At 47.7% G+C, this 19,297-nt stretch overlaps 1 long non-coding RNA gene across 2 annotated transcripts; it reads right to left on the bottom strand.

Annotated features, from left to right (window-relative positions):
• Positions 1-1,229: 1,229 nt before the first annotated feature.
• LOC101135180 (uncharacterized) lies at positions 1,230-18,702 on the bottom strand. 2 transcript variants are annotated; one of them, XR_008673467.2, is made up of 6 exons: positions 18,362-18,702; positions 16,842-16,922; positions 7,268-7,409; positions 4,161-4,306; positions 3,506-3,675; positions 1,230-1,706 (listed from the first exon to the last, which is right to left on the bottom strand). It is a non-coding gene; the product is annotated as an uncharacterized lncRNA (long non-coding RNA). The 2 variants fall into 2 exon arrangements; XR_008673469.2 differs by lacking the exon at positions 4,161-4,306 and having other exon boundaries at positions 1,231-1,706.
• Positions 18,703-19,297: the final 595 nt, after the last annotated feature.

Genomic DNA, 19,297 nt, shown 5'->3' with positions numbered 1-19,297 from the left:
ATCACAGATTTCCCAGGCAAATGAGAGGGACTTTGCTCTCTGAGAAATGTCATTCTGAAGAGAGGTCAGAAGAGTGGAGAGTAAACAGCTTGAGAGAGCTGCAAGGATGCATTTCCTAGCCCAGAGGATGGTTATGTCTTTGAGTGAATGACTGAAGGAGACTGTGAGGTCCATTCTTGGAAGAGCCTTGAAGACAGGGGAGTGGAAGAAATAAACAGAGAGACAACCCCGATGCAGACTCCGCTTTCAGATGCTCTTCTCTCTCAGAGCAGCATTAGGTAAAAATGGCTCAAGAAATGCAATGGTATGGATGAACCCAGTGAAATTACATTAGAATTATTTTTAATCATTTAAATTCCCTTCTTGTCTCATGCTTTTTATGTTAACATCATGTAGAATTTTGCTGAGGTGTGTTTTCCAAAGGTTTAGAATTCTGGTCAGTCTTTATATGTCAAGATTAATTGCATCGTTATGGGAAGCATACTTGAGACTCAAGTGCAGGGAGACAGAATGAAATAAAATTCTATACCATCCTGTCTCCTGATTTGTGCAGCAGCCTCGTAATTATTTCCAGTAAACCTTTTCCTCCCTACCCTTCTTCCCCTGGTTCATTGTTAGTAATAATGACAGCGTGGAAAACCCCAAACAAAGCTCACCAAAAAAGGAAAAAAAATACAGAAGAATCAGATTCACCCTCAGAGCTCTAAAAGAAAGAAAGAAACAAAACAGAGCAATGCAACATCCTGGGACAACTCTTCCTGCCTCCTCACATAAGGTAGCCCCACCTCGACCCTTCCTGTCTCTCTCCCAAAATCCAATTATTTGTGACAATTAAGAGAACAAATGCAGAGGCGTACACTTCCTTACTGCTTGCTCCTTGACTTCCGGCAAGGAAAAGCCAACGTATTAGAAGAGATGAGCATGAAGAAAGTAAGGAGGGGGCATTCTAATCGTTTCCATCTGAAAGATGTTCTTGAAACAGGGATCTGTGTCCCTGGTTCTTGCACATTTTAAAACAGAAGAAAACATGCCTCTTTCTGCCCGTGCAATGTGATAATAGAAAGCAAACAAAGCGAGTCATTTGTGAAATCCATTCTCTTTTCGCAAGCAGTTTACGGAGTGGGGAAACCCATGACCCTCTGCCTCCTTTTTTTTTTTTGTGAATACGATTAAGACTGCTGGGAGATTTGGCTGGTCTTCCCTGCTCTGAAATGACAGGTTGTGGTCTTGGACTGCAGGCAGGTCACACCTTCAGAGCAGCTCCTAGTCCCGAACTGACTGCGCCCCTGTGAGGGCCACACCGATTTCCATAATGAGACGTGACAAGCAGTGCTATTTTAATCCCGCCTTTGAGGTGGGAATAGAATACAAAGCAAAACACACTCTGATTTCCTCACCAGGCCATGGGAAGTGGCTACACGATTTCAGCTTAACCTAGTTCTTTTTATCATGTGCCGCAAAAGATGCAATTTGTTGGACATAACAATGTTAGAAAAACCTACGGATGTGAGGTTGCAAAATGGAAACGGAGCATGTGTGAGTTGTGTGCCTTCTGCGGAAAACAGGCCTATGCGTTGGAAAGGAGTGTTGGGCTGTTGGACTTGTGTGGGGCATGTTGCGCTGTGGACGTGCCTTGGTTGAGCTGCCCCCAAAGCAGTTTGCAGTGGCTCAGGTCTTCCAACAGAGGGGCTGGGACACAGCTTGCCCTGCAGGAAAACATGGCACATTATCCCTTGTTTCCAGATACGGGTCTCTTTTTAACTCGCGGGTTGTCATAGCACCGTTTATTTCTTTCTTAAAACAGTTTTCTTGAATCACATTTAACTATTCAAAAACATTGCCCTGATACTGATCATTTCCTTAAACATTTAAATAGCCCAACTCACAGAGACTCCCCCTACGCACACTTGCACCCGTGTGCACACACACAGATACACATGCATGCACACCCCCACCACGCACCACATGCACTCCCCCCCCCCACACTTTCCTGCATGCACACGCAGGCGCGCACACGAGCCCCCATCAGAGCCGTGGTCTGATCAGCAATTGATGCTGAAGAAAGAACCCAAGAGAGGAAGCTACTGGCCCAGCGTCATCCTATTGACTCTTGAGAGAGTCAGGGTTGGTTTGCAAAACCAAGCTTTCCACATTTTGCTGTTTTTCAACATTTATTGAGTGTTCTGTAGACCAGGCACTGTTAGGCAGCTTATGGGTAATTTCTTTAAGAAGAATAAGTAGAAAGGCAAATGCACACACACAAAGGAATCCCCCTGACCCTGGGGGTGGTGGGCGTCTTAGGTCCCAGCTCACCTATTAGAGGACCCGGGGCAGCCTTCCTGGAAAAGCTGGGAGGAGTTTGTTGAAGCCCCCTTCCCCTCTAAGTTCCTCGCTTCTTCTCTCTGAAGGTCTTTTCCTGACACTTAGCCCACCCAGCCCTGAAACCCCCCTGCCTCTTCTGCACCAGCCCAGACCCACAGGGCCCTCCAGGCCTGCTCTCAGGGAGCCGCCAGGAGGGAAGTGAGCTGATTAACCAATTCACACTCAGCTGCTAATGGGTGGTAATGACTTCAGAGGTTTGCCCTACTCTACCCCTGCAGGGTGCTACATTTCAAAAGCCATGCCAGCCAGGAAGAAGCCTTTCATCCAACCAGATGAATGTTTAATAACGTCATTCCACAAATTGGTGGCAGATGATGCCACTCAAATCATATTACATAAGTCCACCCTGCCTATTCATCAAACAAAGTCCTAGTCGGAGCACATACACATTCATTCATCCATTCACTCATTCCACAGTTTCAATGAATGTCTCCTATGTAATAGGAACAGGGGACCCAAAGAGAAAAAAATACACTCTGCCTGCCCAAAGGAGGCTCCCAGCCAAAGAAATGAAGCAGAGCTATATACTCAAAACGTAGGCCAAATGCTCTAACACATAAACAGAGCCGTGGGTGCCTTGAGGAGGTAGCAGGTAAGGAAAGGACTGATTTTCCCCTTCTGTGTGTCTCTGTCATGACCACAGCCCTGACACCACCTGAAATTCTGCACGGAGACCAGGCACGGTGACTCACGCCTATAATCCCAGCACTTTGGGAGGCCCAGGAGGGTGGATCACCTGAAGTCAGGAGTTCGAGACCAGCCTGGCCAACATGGTGAAACCGTGTCTCCACTAAAAATACAAAATTTAGCCAGGTGCTGAGGCAGGTGCCTGTAATCCCAGCTACCTGGGAGGCTGAGACAGGAATTTCTTGAATCCGGGAAGTGGAGGTTGCAGTCAGCCAAAATCGCACCATTAAACTCCAGCCTGGGCGACCAGAGTGAGATTCCGCTTCAAAAAAAAAAAAAAAAAAAAAAAAAAAATCTGCACATCATGAAGCCAAATCCTCCAAGCCTGACTCCAGCATAACTTCCGTTATTTAACCCTCCGGTTTGGGGCCAATCACCCACCCAGTTTAACTCGCCTTGGAGGGTTTCTCCAACTCTGGGAGGACAGTGAACTCACCAAGGTAACCAACCTCAAGGCACATCAGAGGTCAGCTTAACAGAGCCTGGTGTCCACTGTGCAGAGGATAGCTGTCCCCAAAAGCCAGCACACAAATCAGTCCAAGGGGACAGCCCAGCAGTTTGGATTTTGCCTGGGAGTGATGGGTTGCTGACAATTTGGGATTCCCCCTACAAACGTAAGAATGAGATCAACATGTTCAGATTTCAATTCAACGAACAGCCCTTCCTAAGCTCCGAGTAGCACACGCTCACTGTCTCTCCTACACATGTCCTTCTGGCACCTCCTCACCAGCAGGAACATGACCATGATCAGTCCATGTCCAACAGATGGACAGTGCACATTGTGCAGAAGACCAGGATACATCTTTTCTTCTTTTTTTTTTGGGATGGAGTCTTGCTCTGTTGCCTAGGCTGGAGTGCAATGGCGCAGTCTAGGCTCACTGCAACCTCCACCTCCCAGGTTCAAGCAATTCTCCTGCCTCAGCCTCCCGAGTAGCTGAGACTACAGGCATGTGCCACCATACCTGCTAATTTTTGTATTTTCAGTAGAGACGGGTTTCACCATGTTGACCAGGCTGGTCTCAAACCCCTGACCTTGTGATCCGGCCACCTTGGCATCCCAAAGTGCTGGGATTATAGGCGTGAGCCCGCACCTGGCCACATCTTTTTTTCCTCACATTTTTGGTGGTGGGGTGAATGGGGCTAAGTTGCTTCAGGGACTTGGGAGGCAGAGTCCTGGGAAGGTACTTGAAGACCATCCATGAAAGAGTTGGTCCAAATCGCTTGTCATATATATGCCCTGAAGTGTAAAGAGGTGAGCAAAAGCATTAAGTACATGTTTAATATTTCAACAGCTAATATTTTCATTTACGTCTTATTTACGCTATAGTAGAACTGTGATTTCTTAGAATCTTTTTATATGCAAATCTGACAGAACACTAGGGCTCTTGTACAATCAGGCTATTTCATATGCATGTTGTATAGCGTGGCTGTATAGAATGGGGGGGAAGTACTGAATTAGAAATCAGGAAATATGAGTTCTGGTCCTGGATATGTGATTAACCTCTTTGAGACTCAATTTCCATATCTTAAAAACAATGTTAGATTAATGATCTCTTAGGTGCTTCTCAGCTCTAAAATGCAATGACATGGAGCATAATTTGACTATTTAAAATTAGTGTAGGCATCAATAATTATTGCAGCTTTGCTTTTATGACATACTGTTTCAATCATGAACATATCATTTATTTGATATCAATTTTTTTAAGGAATGCAATCTCCAGCTAAAACTTTTTTTGAGAAAAATATCCAGACAAACCACATGAAATTGCTTATATTTGACCATTTTTGACTGAACAAGTGGCAATTTTATGTGGTTCAACCTAATAGTATCTTTTTTTTTTTGGAGACAGTCTCACTCTGTCACCCAGGCTGGAGTGCAGTGGCGCAATCTCGGCTCACTGCAGGCTCCGCCTCCCGGGTTCACGCCATTCTCCTGCCTCAGCCTCCCAAGTAGCTGGGACTACAGGCGCCCGCCACCAAGCCTGGCTAATTTTTTGTATTTTTAGTACAGATGGGGTTTCACCGTGTTAGCCAGGATGGTTTCGATCTCCTGACCTCGTGATCTGCCCGCCTCGGCCTCCCAAAGTGCTGGGATTACAGGCGACCTAATAGTATTTTTTAAAAAGACCTACTTTAAGGCAAGATTTCCAGACATACTGTGATTTTTTTTTTTTTTTTTTTTTTTTTTTGAGAAGGAGTCTCGCTCTGTCGCCCAGGCTGGAGTGCAGTGGCACGATCTCGGCTCACTGCAAGCTCCGCCTCCCAGGTTCATGCCATTCTCCTGCCTCTGCCTCCTGAGTGGCTGGGACTACAGGCACCCGCCACCATGCCCGGCTAAGTTTTGTGTTTTTTGTAGAGACGGGGTTTCACTGTGTTAGCCAGGATGGTCTCGATCTCTTGACCTTGTAATCCACCCGCCTCAGCCTCCCAAAGTGCTAGGATTACAGGGGTGAGCCACTGCGCCTGGCCGACATATGGTGATTTTTAAAAAATTATGTGAAAATCTGCAATGAACACAGAGAAAAAGGATGTGTTATAAAATCTATTCATTGTAATTTTCCACACATTTTATATCTTAAAAATGAATAAAGTTTTTCCTGCTCATATTCTCTTCCTATTAAATAAAACCTTACCACCATTTACAAAGTTCTTCATAGTTTAAAGCAGCTCTTACGTGCTGTTATTTTATAACGTCCTTAAGAAGTGGGTAACAGCATCATTCCAATGTCACAAAGAGGAAACTGAGGCTGAAGAAGTTAAGTCATCTGCTCGACATCAGAATGGGGTCTGGACTCCAGCCAAGATAACAGCGTCCCAGAGGTCTTGCTCTCTCCCCTTCTGCCAGATGTGCAGCCCGTGAATATCAGCACATTAGCAAAGATACAATCTTTCTGATCACCAAACGCACTGAAATGGGGTCTCCTAGTGACGAATGTGATGAACACGCATTGAGACTAGAGCTGCTGTCTCCGTCTTTCTTCTCTTAGTGTCACCCCAGAGCCGACAGAGCTGGTGGCCTGTGCATCCCAACCCCCGCCCCCCCGACTTCCTGGGAGTTCTTGGCTGCCCGTAGAGGAGGTGCTGTTCCAGGAGCCACTGAAACTTCTGCTTCAGGAGATTTGTCCGGTGCCACGGAGCCAGGTCTCACGTGCCACCAAAGGGCTTCCTGGAAATGTTCCAATAACATGGATCTTGCCAAGGGGACAGTAAATTTCTATCAGAAAAAATGTGATGCTTTGGCAAAAACCAGACCTTGAGAACACATTGATCATGTCTATTTCCCACAAAAGAGTGTGATAAAGAAACACAGCACTGCCGATATTTACAGTTGCTGAAACAGTGAGATGACAATTCACAAATCAATCCACGTAATTAAAGCCAACGTGCTGGCCAGGGTGACCGTCAAGGGAACATCTGAGCGAGAGCCCCATTGTTTACCCGATTGGAACCTGACATGCAAACCAGGGCAAGGGGCTGCGGGGACGACTCAGAAGAACCAGGTCTCTCTAGGAAGCACCTCACCCAGAGAATTGAGAAGAGGGACTGAGACAGGAACCTGTGCACTAATGTTGGAAGCAGCACTAGATTCATAAGAGCTGAAAGGTGGAAGGAACACAAATGTCCTCCCTGACGAATCTATAAACAACATGTGATACCCAGGTAATGACATGCTGATACAGGCTACACCTTGGATGAATCTTGAAAATATTCTGTTCTGTGAACGAAGCTGGTCACAAAAGACAAATACTGTCCAATTCCATCTCGTACTAGCCAGGGTTCTCCAGGGAAACAGAACTCACAAAACGAAAATATACGGAGAGAGGGACATTTGTTTTTGTTTTGTTTTATTTGTGTGTGTGTGTGTGTGTGTGTGTTTGTTTTTTTGAGACGGAGTCTCGCTCTGTCGCCCAGGCTGGAGTGCAGTGGCGTGATCTCGGCTCACTGCAAGCTCCACCTCACGGGTTCACGCCATTCTCCTGCCTCAGCCTCCCAAGTAGCTGGGACTGCAGGCGCCTGCCACCACGCCCGGCTAATTTTTTTTTGTATTTTTAGTAGAGACAGGGTTTCACTGTGTTAGCCAGGATGGTCTCGATCTCCTGACCTTGTGATCTGCCCGCCTCGGCCTCCCAAAGTGCTGGGACTACAGGCGTGAGCCACCGCGCCCGGCTGGGAGATTTGTTTTAAGGAATGGGCTCACCTGACTGTGGAGGAGGGCAAGGCCATGATTGACTGGGGCAGGTGGACAGGCTGGGGACGCTGGGAAGAGCTGCAGACGTCCTTCTGGGGAGACCAGTCTTTTTCTCTCAAGCTGTGAACTGATCGGACGAGGCTCATCTGCACTGTGGAGATGAATTCGCTTTACTCCAAGTCTACTCATTGAAATGTTAATCTCATCCAAAAAATACCTTCACAGAAACATCCACAATAATAATGTTTAACCAAATATCTGGACACTGTGGCCCAACCAAGTGTTGGGTTAGTTAAGTGCTAATGACACATAACATTAGCCATCACACACACCGATGAAACGTCTAGAATAGACAAATTCATAGCCACAGTAAGTAGATGACGGTAGATGAGAGGGGCTGAGAGAAGGGGAATTGGGGTGGAATGGTTTTACATCGTACCACAATTTAAAAACAAGCAAGTAAATAAACGAATGTTTTTATAAAGTAATCCAAACATGTGTGTGCTAACTTTTTTTCTCCAAAAGGCATTTCCTAGCAAAACGCTCACCTTCGTTCTATTGGGCTAGGAGGATAGATTTTATCAAAAACACTTGTTTATATCAACAGCTGTCATTCTTCCAGTGAGGAGTTTTCCTTTTTCTTCAAGTAATAAAGGGAAACCAGTGTCTCTCCGCCTCCTGCCTCTCATAAACCCACTTCTTTTGTGGAAAGCCATCCAGGCAGCCAGAGGGCCCCCAAGGAAGCAATGCATGCCACTCAGCCCTCCCCTTCCCTGGTCCAAAACAGGGCTCTAAGCTTTGATGAAAGTTTCTCATGGAAAGATGTGTGCACACACACTCACACACACACCCAGTGCTCAGCAGCAGATATTTTGCCGAGGGGCTGCACACCAGCTCACACAGTTGCACGACTGTACCCAAGGCATCACCTCGGGCAGCCAACGCACGGCACTCTCCCTGGCCTGTGCATTCAGACTTTTAGGGGACAGCTGTTTGGCCGGGTAGGGATACCAAGAGCTGGAGCACCAGAAGGAGGCCACGCGGAGTGGTGGAGTTTCAAAAGTCCGTGGAGAATCATGGGTTTCGTCTGCATTTTACAATCCCAACTACGGTCCTTAAATGATGTATGAATTTTTAAACCATGATGGGAATTTTAGAAAAGTAATATTTTGTAATAAAAAAAGGAAGAGGAAAGGAAGAAAGAAAATACTATAGTAAGCTCTAAGCCAAATAACGTTAAAGATATTTAATGATGAGTATGACCTCCAACCTCTCAGAAGAGACGCCTGCCTGGTGAGCACCCCCACCCACCTCCACTCCAGGCTGAGTCCCCAGGGGCAGAAGGCAGCTGAGTTTGGTAAATATGAATCCTCCTGGTTCAGGGGTGTGGTCCCCACGAGAAGCAGCCAGGGACCACTGGCAAGAGCGGGGACCCAGCATGGCCCCGAGGAAGGGCAGTCCTGGCCAGGCACTGCCTCATCTCTGAGAGAAGCCAGAGGTGGGATTTCGATGTAAAATCTCCCCTTTAAAGTATTAGTCATTCACTGAGGTTTGTGAAAATTGTAGAACAATGAAAACAGCAGGCTGGACTGGGCGACCTATGCCTTCCACCACCACATTGACTTAGATAAAGAAGAGACAATTCATAAGAGCCGAAAGGTGGAAGGAACCCAAATGTCCACCCTGACGAATCTATAAACAACATGTGATACACATGTAATGATATATTGATACAGGCTACACCTTGGATGAATCTTGAAAATATTCTGTTCCGTGAACAAAGCTGGTCACAAAAGACAAATACTGTCCAATTCCACCTCGTACTAGCCAGGGTTCTCCAGGGACATAGAACCCACGGAATGAAAATATACGGCGAGAGGGAGATTTGTTCTAAGGGATGGGCTCACGTGACGGGAAGACGGCATCAGGGTCCTGGAGCCTGGTACGCTTAGAGTGGAGAAAAAGTCCTAAATGACCTGTTAATTAGGGTCTGGAAATAGTGAATCCGTAGATATTCCCCAACCTCACTTTAATTTCCCTCCCTACCCTGTCTTTAGAAGGACTAATGGGAAAGAAAACACAGGGGAAAGAGGAGAAGCAAAGGCTCCATGTGGATGAGCTGCCCAGGCACTCAGAGCTCGGACATCATGTGGGATGGGACCCAGGAGGCCGAACAGAGACCACACCTGTCAGGCCAATCAGGGGGACAGGGAAATGCTATGGAATTGGTGGCAAAAGAATGGTGTATTGAGTCAGCGGGTTTCCAAATAGGCTTTATTCTGGCTTTCAGGTTAGAGGATGTTTTCTAGCAGCCTGCCTTAACCAAAGTAAATACGTATTGAAATAAAGGCGCAGAGGCCGGGCACAGTGGCTCATGCCTGTAATCCCAGCACTTTGGGAGGCCGAGGCAGGTAGATTGCCTGAGGTCAGGAGTTGGAGACCAGCCTGGCCAACATGGTGAAACCTTCTCTCTACGAATACAAAAATTAGCCAGGCGTGGTGGCAGGTGCCTGTAATCCCAGCTCCTCAGGAGGCTGAGGCAGGAGAATTGCCTGAACCCGGGAGGCAGACGTTGCAGTGAGCTGAGATTGCACCACTGCACTCCACTCTGAGGGACAAGAGCGAGACTTCGTCTCAAAAAAAAAAAAAAAAAAAAAAAAAAAGAAAGGTGCAGAGTTTCATAAAATATACACAGCAGATTTGAGAAATCTTGCTTGCTTTTAAAAAATGAAGTCTATTGTGAAAACTTCACTTTAATTAAAGAAATACCAAGTGATTATTATTTTGAAATAAAATGAACAAAATGCAAAATTTCTCTGTAAAGACCCACTGGCAGGTAAATTGTCTTCCAGACGGTGTTAGCCAGCGAAGAACTCCTGGCCGGGTGCAGTGGCTCCTGCCTGTAATCCCAGCACTTTGGGAGGCCTATGTGGGAAGAACACTTGAGGCCAGGAGTTCGAGACCAGCCTGGGCAGCATCGTGAAACTCCCCTGCCCCACCCCGCCAACCATCTCTAAAAAACAACAAAAATAATTTGTGAGTGTCCAGGTGCACACAATTATATAAAGTAAAAGATTTCACACCTGCCTTTAAGAGTTGGTGATAAAATGTGAGAAACAGAATCAACAAGCACACATACATACACACACACACACACACACACACACACACACTCCATTCCATTTTAAATATAAGAAAACCGGCCAGGCGCGGTGGCTTATGCTTGTAATCTCAGCACTTTGGGAGGCCAAGATGGGCAGATCACCTGAGGTCAGGAGTTTGAGATCAGCCTGGTCAACATGGTGAAACCCTGTCTCAACTAAAAATAGAAAAATTAGCTGGGTATGGTGGTAGGCGCCTGTAATCCCAGCTACTTGGGAGGCTGAGGCAGGAGAATTGCTTGAACCCTGGAGGCAGAGGTTGCAGTGAGCCAAGATTGCGCCAGTGCACTCCAGCCTGGGGGACAGAGTGAGAGTGAGACTCTGTCTCAAAAATAAATAAAATAAATAAATAAATATAAGAAAACAAATGAGCAAAATGCATCCCAGTGGAGTGTCCCTGGAACCAAGGTCTTCAGGTTGGAACTGGGATCGGAGTAAATACCAGGGAGGAGGAGCGGCGCCCGTCAGACTGACGGTGTCTCCCACATGAACGTCACCCAGCTGGGCTGGCAGATATGGAAGAAGACACAATCATACCTTCCAACAGCGCACAATGGAGTGTGAGGAACTAGCCATCATAAGACAATGAAATAATTTCTTTATTAACAGGAAAATATGTTATGGGAGCCTAAAGGGTAGCAAATCTATAAAAGTTAAAGTTAAAAAAGAAACAGTACCCTAGCAGCTCGGAGCTGCGTTCCATCGCATTCCTTGCTGCTGGGCCTCACCGTCTGCCTGGCTCCCTCCAGTGCGTTAAAAAATTGCTCTGAACTCAAACTCAGAGAAAACAGAGGCACTCGGCAAGAGGAGATTTTGCTTCAACGGATGAGGACAACCTCATTCTGCGAGAAATTCCACCGGCTTACCCCCGTGAGGCATCTTCTGACCAGATACCACCGTCAGGGAGTTTCACAGAAGCGACTAGGTCTACATAAGCAGAGAACACTGTTTTTAGAGAATTTTCAAGTAAAATGCTGTCCTCTGCCAATGCAGACTCTGACTTTGCTCTGCCAGTGGTAAGAGCAATAAGATACCAAAATGGTTAAAAGTCAAACCATCTATTCTTCTAAATACACTATACTGAAAATGACAGATCCGTCTATTCATTTTGGGAACTGTATTCTTCATGCACTATTATTTCTTTTCAACTCCTAAATTATATGCTATCGTAGTTCCTAGAAAAGGAGTCAGACGAAAATAGGGGGAATTGGTGACTAAATTTCCCTCGACGTGGGATCAACGCACACGTATCTAATTCATATACTCTAAATCTACACTTGGATAAATAAATTTGTTTGGAAAAACCCTATATGAGATTGGTCATTATTATAATCATCTCGATGTTTCAATGAGTTTTTGGTCTATATGAAAGTTGATTTTAGGATATGGTCATTTCTTGGGAGTTGCACACAATTTCATGGAAGCAGAGCAGAGGCGTGTGGGCATATATTTCATTATGGGCACAAGGGTGCTGGAGGAAGGAGGCTAAACAGATGATATTGTGATTTTTGGCTGGTTTCCTGAAATTTCAAGAATGCCTAGCACATCTGAGGATGAAATGAAATTTTTTGTATACCTATGAAACACACAGTGTTTGTATACCTATGAAACACACAGTGTGTGACATGGAAGAGACACTTGGTAACTTCATTCATGAATGGGGGCTCCATAGCGACTAAAGAAGGGAAGGCATGGGAAGGGGAGGGGAGCTGCCCTGGGACAGAAATGAAAGAGAAGAAACTGAGACACCCACCTGCCGGGGCTTTTCTCGGGCTCTTCCTGGCAGAACCCCATTATCTGTTTCATCTCCACTCAGCGCTCACCTCCTCTTCCCGCCGCCGAGCAACCCACCAAGCCAGGGAAACAAGTCCTGCCAGCCAAGCCCCCGCACCCCACAGGCCTGCCTTCATGTCATCATCACCATCATCATCATCATCACCATCACCATCATCATCATCGTCAATGGCATCTGTAGCTACAGTCACTGGGACTCAGCCGCTTGACCAGCCCGAGTGTCTTTCTGCCTCTGCTTCTGCAGAGCTCCTGCTCTTCCTAGAGCTTACAGGATGGCGTTCCTCAACCTCCTATGTGTGTCTGTCACCTCTCCTGAATGGCCGGCTTTTTGAACGGGGGATGCTGTTCCCATTGACTGTGCATTCCCACCCCCAACACCGAGTAAATGGGGCCTAAGTCCTTGGTGAGTAGTTGAATCTTTACTGCCTTCGGGCATATTTCTTGAACATTATAGTATAACCATTGTAGACAGTTCCATCTATAATGCCAATTAGAATGTCACATTGATTGCATCATAGCAGGGACCTTAACAGGTGAACCAGTAATCAAAATGGATATCCGTAGCCAATGTGACGACACAGATATTGCTCTAAAAACCTTCAATTGGGGGCCAAGCACCGTGGCTCACATTTGTAATTCCAGCACTTTGGGAGGCCGAGACGGGCGGATCACTTGAGGTCAGGAGTTCGAGACCAGCCTGGCCAACATGGTGAAACCCCATCTCTACTAAAAATACAAAAAATTAGCTGGGTGTAGTGGCACGCACCTGTAATCCCAGCTACTCGCAAGGCTGAGGTAAGAGAATCACTGCAACCCAGGAGGCAGAGGTTGCAGTGAACTGAGATCGCACCACTGCACTCCAGCATGTGAGACACAGCGAGACTCCATCTCAAAAACAAAACAAAACAAAGACAAAATGAAACAAAAACAAAACAGAACAAAAACCCCTTCATTTGGGATGGTTTACATTAAATTTTAATGTTGCTTTCTGTGGATTTTACAAAGGTCACAAATGTTCACTTAGATATTTGTGTTCTCCTGCAAGATATTACGAATCTTTAATATTATAAATGCATTCAATCAAATAGTGTTTCACAAATTTAACTAAGATGGGAGCAACATTGTTCATCCCATTGTAAAACCTCTGTGGCTTCAGCAACAATTGTGTGCCATTACAACAATGTACATTCTAGAATACTATCATTTGGGATGGGAAAAAACAGGTTCTGCAAGCTACTCAATGTCATACGAATGCCCTGCTTTCTAAAGAAGCACATGGTTTACGGGGATGGGAGAAGAGAGATTCTGGAAAGGGTTAAATCCCTGTGCCTGCGGACACTGCCTGCACCCGCAGACCACCTCCATCTGAAGGTAGCTGCAAAGCCATTTGAAACCATTTCACTTTTACCAGGGCAGAGGGATGTGGTTTGAATACGAACGTCCTTTCCCACTTGCAATATTGCGTATTAGTTCCATTGTAGTCTGCTTACTTTCCTTGCTACTTTTTTTTTTTTTTTTTACACGGAGTCTCGCCCTGTCGCCCAGGCTGGAGTGCAGTGGCGTGATCTTGGCTCACTGCAACCTCCGCCTCCCGGGTTCACACCATTCTCCTGCCTCAGCCTCCCAAGTAGCTAGAACTACAGGCACCCACCACCATGCCTGGCTAATTTTTTTTGTATTTTTAGTAGAGACGAGGTTTCAGCATGTTAGCCAAGATGGTCTCAATCTCCTGACCTCATGATCCACCCGCCTCAGCCTCCTAAAGTGCTGAGATTACAGGCATGAGCCACTGCGCCCGGCCCCTTGCTAAGTTTTTAGGGAGCAAATGACCTCTGGGCAACCCCTTTCAACTACAAAGTCCCACTATCAGAGCAGTATAATATTCTTTAAAGAACACCAACAAATACACGGGCATGCTTTCGGTAACTGCAACTCTCTGCCCAGTTCACAGCTAAATACGCTGACATGGCAGGATGCAATGATTTTCCCACATCACATATCAAGTTATTAGATCAGTTTCTGACTCTTTTCAAAGTGCTTTCTCATATGTCTTTCAACCAAATCTATTTATTGAGTCTTTATATAGCATTTATTTTGTATCATGCTCTATTCCACATGCTTTAAAAATATTAACTCACTTAAGCCTCAAACAGCCTATGAAGTAGGTCCTGCCACTCTCCCTATTTGCAGATGAGAAAACTGTGGCCTGGCCACTGGTCCTGTAGTCGGGAAGCAGTAGAGGCAGTGTTCAAACACAGTCAGCCTGCCCAGAGCCCGTGGTTGCAACAACTACGCTGTGCCACCTCCAACAAACTGTAAGCATCCACTTCCCAAGCTTTGTTCTTTCGTCTTGTGTGGGAAAGGTTTTATTTTAATAAACTGTATACATCAGGCTTTGAAAAGCAATGTCCCTCAAACCATAAAAGGATGAAACTTGGATGACAGTTGTAAGCCTCTCCATTCCCCTTTCCCCTCGGCCCTGCTAAAGGCCTGTCATCTGTGGGCCCACCTGCCCAGAATCCACCTGGCCAAGACTCACCTGTCTAAAACTCTCCTTCCCAGAATCCATCTGCCCAGGACCCACCTGCCCAAGACCCACCTGTCTAACACTCACCTGCCCAGAACTCCCCTGCCCAGGACACACCTGCCCAGAATCTACCTTCCCAGAATCCACCTGCCTAAGACTCATCTGCCCTGAACTCATCTGCCCAGGACCCACCCACCCAGGACCCACATGCCCAGGACCCCACCTGTCCAAAACTTACCTGCCCAGGACCCACTCACCCAGGACTCACCTGACCAGGACCACACCTGTCCAAAACTTACCTGCCCAGAATCCACCTGCCCATGACCCACCCGCCCAGGACCCACCTGCCCAGTACCCACCCACCCAGGACCCACCTGCCCAGGACCCCATCCGTCCAAAACTTACCTGCCCAGAATCCACCTGCCCATGACCCAGCTGCCCAGGACCCACCTGTCCAGAATCTAGCTTCCCTGAACCCATCTTCTCAGAATCTGCCTGGCCAGAATCCACCTGCCCAGGACCCACCTGCCCAGAATTCACCTGCCCAGGACCCACCTATTCCAATCCAACTGCCCAGAATCCACCTGCCCAGAACCCACCCCTCCTTCCCAGAAGAACCCACCTACCCAGGATGTACCTGCCTAAGACCCACTCCACCTGCCCAAGACCCAGCTGCCCAAGACCTACTCCACCTACCCAGGACCCATCTGCTCAGGACCCAAATGTCCAGGCCCTCACCCACAGACAGCCAGGTGCGGCCGCACCTGAGTCCTTTCCTCATCAAATGCCTTCTGATGTCCGCCTTCTGATATCCACCTCCTTGAGGCTAAGTCTTGGAGCTGCCATTTGCTGCTTTAGTGAGTTTGGGTGAGTTACACTGGGGGGCAGAACCCTCCAAGCAGTGTGAAAGCGCCAGCACTCCCAGCGGACTCACCCACACCAAATCTGGAAGAGCAGCCATGTCTTGTGACCTTCCAGGAACACCAACTGCAGCCCAAAGTCATCCCTAGACAACTCCCAAGCCAGGTACAAGTGACACCCAAGGCACGCTGCCTGGCCACAGAAGCAGGTCTTTTGCCTATTACACCCCCCCCCCTTTTTTTTTTTTTTTTGAGATGGAGTCTTGCTCTGTCACCCAGGCTGGAGTGCAGTGGCGCAATCTTGGCTCACTGCAAGCTCCGCTTCCCAGGTTCATGCCATTCTCCTGCCTCAGCCTCCCGAGTAGCTGGGACTATAGGCGCCCGCCACCACGCCCGGCTAATTTTTTGTATTTTTAGTAGAGACGGGGTTTCACCATGTTAGCCAGGATGGTCTCGATCTCCTGACCTCGTGATCCGCCCGCCTCGGCCTCCCAAAGTGCTGGGATTACAGGCTTGAGCCACCGCGCCTGGCCTACCCTTAACTGTTTTGAAGTCAGTGATGTCCCCAAAGGGGCAGGTCTTTTGCCTTTTACCCTTAACCGTTTTGAAGTCAGTGATGTCCCCAAAGGGGATTATTGCTTCCCCAGGGAATCACAGTCTAGTGGCAGAGCCTTTCAAACCCACAACAGCTGTCATACCTGAGACAGCTCAAGCAAGCCTGAGGGACATGGGAAGAGAGCATCCCAGGCCCATTCTGATCCATGGGAATCTAAGAAGGCCTCCTGTGGGTGGCGAGATTTGAATGTGTCCTGGAGAGCAGGTAGGCATTTGTGGTAGACGCTGTAGTGGGCCACCCAGAGTCCCCCTCAACCAAGCGCTGTCCCGCCAGCTGCAGAAAGCGTCAACTATTGACAACCCCTATCTGGGGACTCTCCAGGAACTGCCCTTCTTGAAGGGCACCTCACCCAAGCACAGGTACCCTCCCTGGACACAGCCTACCCCCAGCAAGTGGCCAGCGCATGGGTGCAACGCCTGGCCTCCTGCCTCAGGGGGAGCGACTCTCAGGGCTCTCAGATTCAGAGCCCTCCATGGGGTTGGCCGAGGCCTCTGTTGCAACTGTTCCTCAGTTCACCTCCCTCTTCTGCCCACCCTGGGTCCTGCCATTCTTCAGGTGTGGCTCCTGAGAGCACCGGCCTGTGAGACCCCGCGTAGAAATCACAGCCAACCGTGTGAGCACTCACCGCAGGGAAACAGCCTTCCACCACCTCCGCCTCCTGCTCTTGACCAAGCCCCCTGGGAGCACTAGGCCTCAGCCTCCTCATCTGTAAGACAGGGGTCAAAATGGTCTTGATTCTCAGAGTGTCATAAGCATGAAATGAGAGCGTGCACAGAAAGCCCTTACTTAGGCTTGGTGTGTAGTGAACGCCCAATAGAAGTGCTTGGTGTGCAGTGAATGCGTAATAGAAGAAGTGATATGTGGCCGGGTGCGGTAGCTCACGCCTGTAATCCCAACACTTTGGGAGACCGAGGCGGGCGGATCACGAGGTCAGGAGATCGAGACTATCCTGGCTAACGCGGTGAAACCCCGTCTGTACTAAAAATACAAAAAATTACCCAGGCGTGGTGGCGGGCACCTGTAGTCCCAGCTGCTTGGGAGGCTGAGGCAGGAGAATGGCGTGAACCCGGGAGGCGGAGCTTGCCGTGAGCCGAGATCGCACCACTGCACTCCAGCCTGGGCGACAGAGCGAGACTCCGTCTCAAAAAAAAAAAAAAAAAAAAAAAAAAAAAGAAGTAGCGGTATGTATGATGTTATTCGTCACAGAAAGCGTGGAAAATACAGAAAGACACAGAGAAGAGAGTAAATTCACCCATGGGTCTACTGCCGGGTTAACAGGCACTACCAAGATTTCAGGTGGTGGGGGCGCACGCGCATGCGCACCAACACACGGGCCCTAGAAAAGTAAGCTCGGGATCCTAAGCGTGTACGCTGCGGTGCCCACACACGCGTCTGCCATTCTCACCCCGTTTTCTGCTTTAATTTTCTCCTTAAATTAGTCATTTTCTGTGAAATGCACATTCCACTTCTGGGTAGTGTGCACCGCCCATCTCCCCCACGGAGTGCAGGAAGGTGGCAGCGGGGCTGTGCTCCAGGCCAAGGCCACACAGCTCGGGGGGCCGCACGCGGGGGCAGCCTTGGTGCACGAGGCCTTTCATTTGTTGGTTTTACAGCTGGAAGAATTCGGATATAGTTGTTGACCGAGAGAAGAGTCCAAAACTGAGGAGTGGAAAATAACGAAGAATGAAGAAAGGAAACAGGAAGAGGTTGACCTGATTGATGGAAAGGAGCTCCTCTTTCTCCAAAACCAGAAGGAAAAGGAAGGTTTAGAGAGCAGAGGAGGGTAAGTTTCCCCCGGATAATATGGGTTCAGTTGCATAATACGGCCAGGATGTTATCTGCAAAGAAGCTGTGGGGAGGAGAAGGCAGAGCAAGGAGCGCAGGGCTGAGACTGTGGGAGATGCAGCCGGAAATGACAAAACAGAAACAAAACGTGACCAAGGCCATTTGGGGTCCAGCTGAAGTTCAGCGGCTTAGATGTGTAGTAAGTCCCATGAGCACTGTTGCACGACTTGCCCACAGCTGTTCACATATGGACTTTGCAGCTCACATTGACTCTGGCCAGGGCGGGAGAGCCGGGGAGCCAGGCAGGTGCGTGGGAAGGGAGAGAAGAAAGGGAAGACGCGCTGCCTATTCCATATTTACCTTAGTAGTCATCCAGACGCACTTCCCTCTCCAATCCCCAAACAAGAAGAGGCAGAAACTGTCTATCAGTTAGACAGGAGGTGTCAGCGCCTCTGGAGGCTGTGGCCATTGCCAGGGAGACCCCACTCTGCACAGCTCACAAACACACCGTGTGTGTGCAGGGTCCTCACCCGCCCTGGGCAGGAAATGGGGGAGTTCTGCGTCCACTTTGTCACGCAGACAATGGAGGGGACCGCAGAAGGGGCTTCCCCAAGGACACAGAGCCAGTGGCCGCCTCACTGTGTGCCCCTCAGCGGGCGTTTCCACACTGCCTGGCAACTTTGAGAACAGCCGCTCTCGCTGGGTCTCCAGTGAAACTTGAAACCATTTGCATCTGCAAGTACTTTACTTATTCCATTTGAAAGGCATGCACATTTTTAAAGGGACACTGTTTTTAGCTCCTGCGTCACTGACTCATCCCGCATAATTTGACTTTATGAGACAGGGTCCCCTAAGGAGTGTCCTTGCCTTGACAGTCCTGTCTTGAAAGCTGTGAAGACCAAGTGGTGCCATATATATTGTTTTAAAATTATGGACTACCTAGAAAAGAGGTGAAATAGTAAAAAAGCAAAACTTTTAATATTCAATGACAGACAGAAAATAGGGAAAAATTAAATGTTAATGTGTTGGGATGATTGGATTTTGAACAAATTTTATTTATTGAATTGATATGAAGTTTATGGAACAGGGATAAACAGTTTGTTTCATACGATCATATATTTAGGTTATTCGTTGACATACATATATATGTATACATATACACGTATGTATTGCCATGTGTACATATAGACACATAACATGTATGTATAAAACACATACATATGTACCAAATTACAAAACGAGAAGTCGTGTCGCCCATCCTGCTCTATTATAAGAAACCTCAAGCAACAGTAGGTA

This window comes from Gorilla gorilla, chromosome 17, assembly GCF_029281585.2.
Source record: "Gorilla gorilla gorilla isolate KB3781 chromosome 17, NHGRI_mGorGor1-v2.1_pri, whole genome shotgun sequence".
Taxonomy (NCBI): domain Eukaryota; kingdom Metazoa; phylum Chordata; class Mammalia; order Primates; family Hominidae; genus Gorilla; species Gorilla gorilla.
This window is presented reverse-complemented; position numbering and strand designations above follow the sequence as displayed.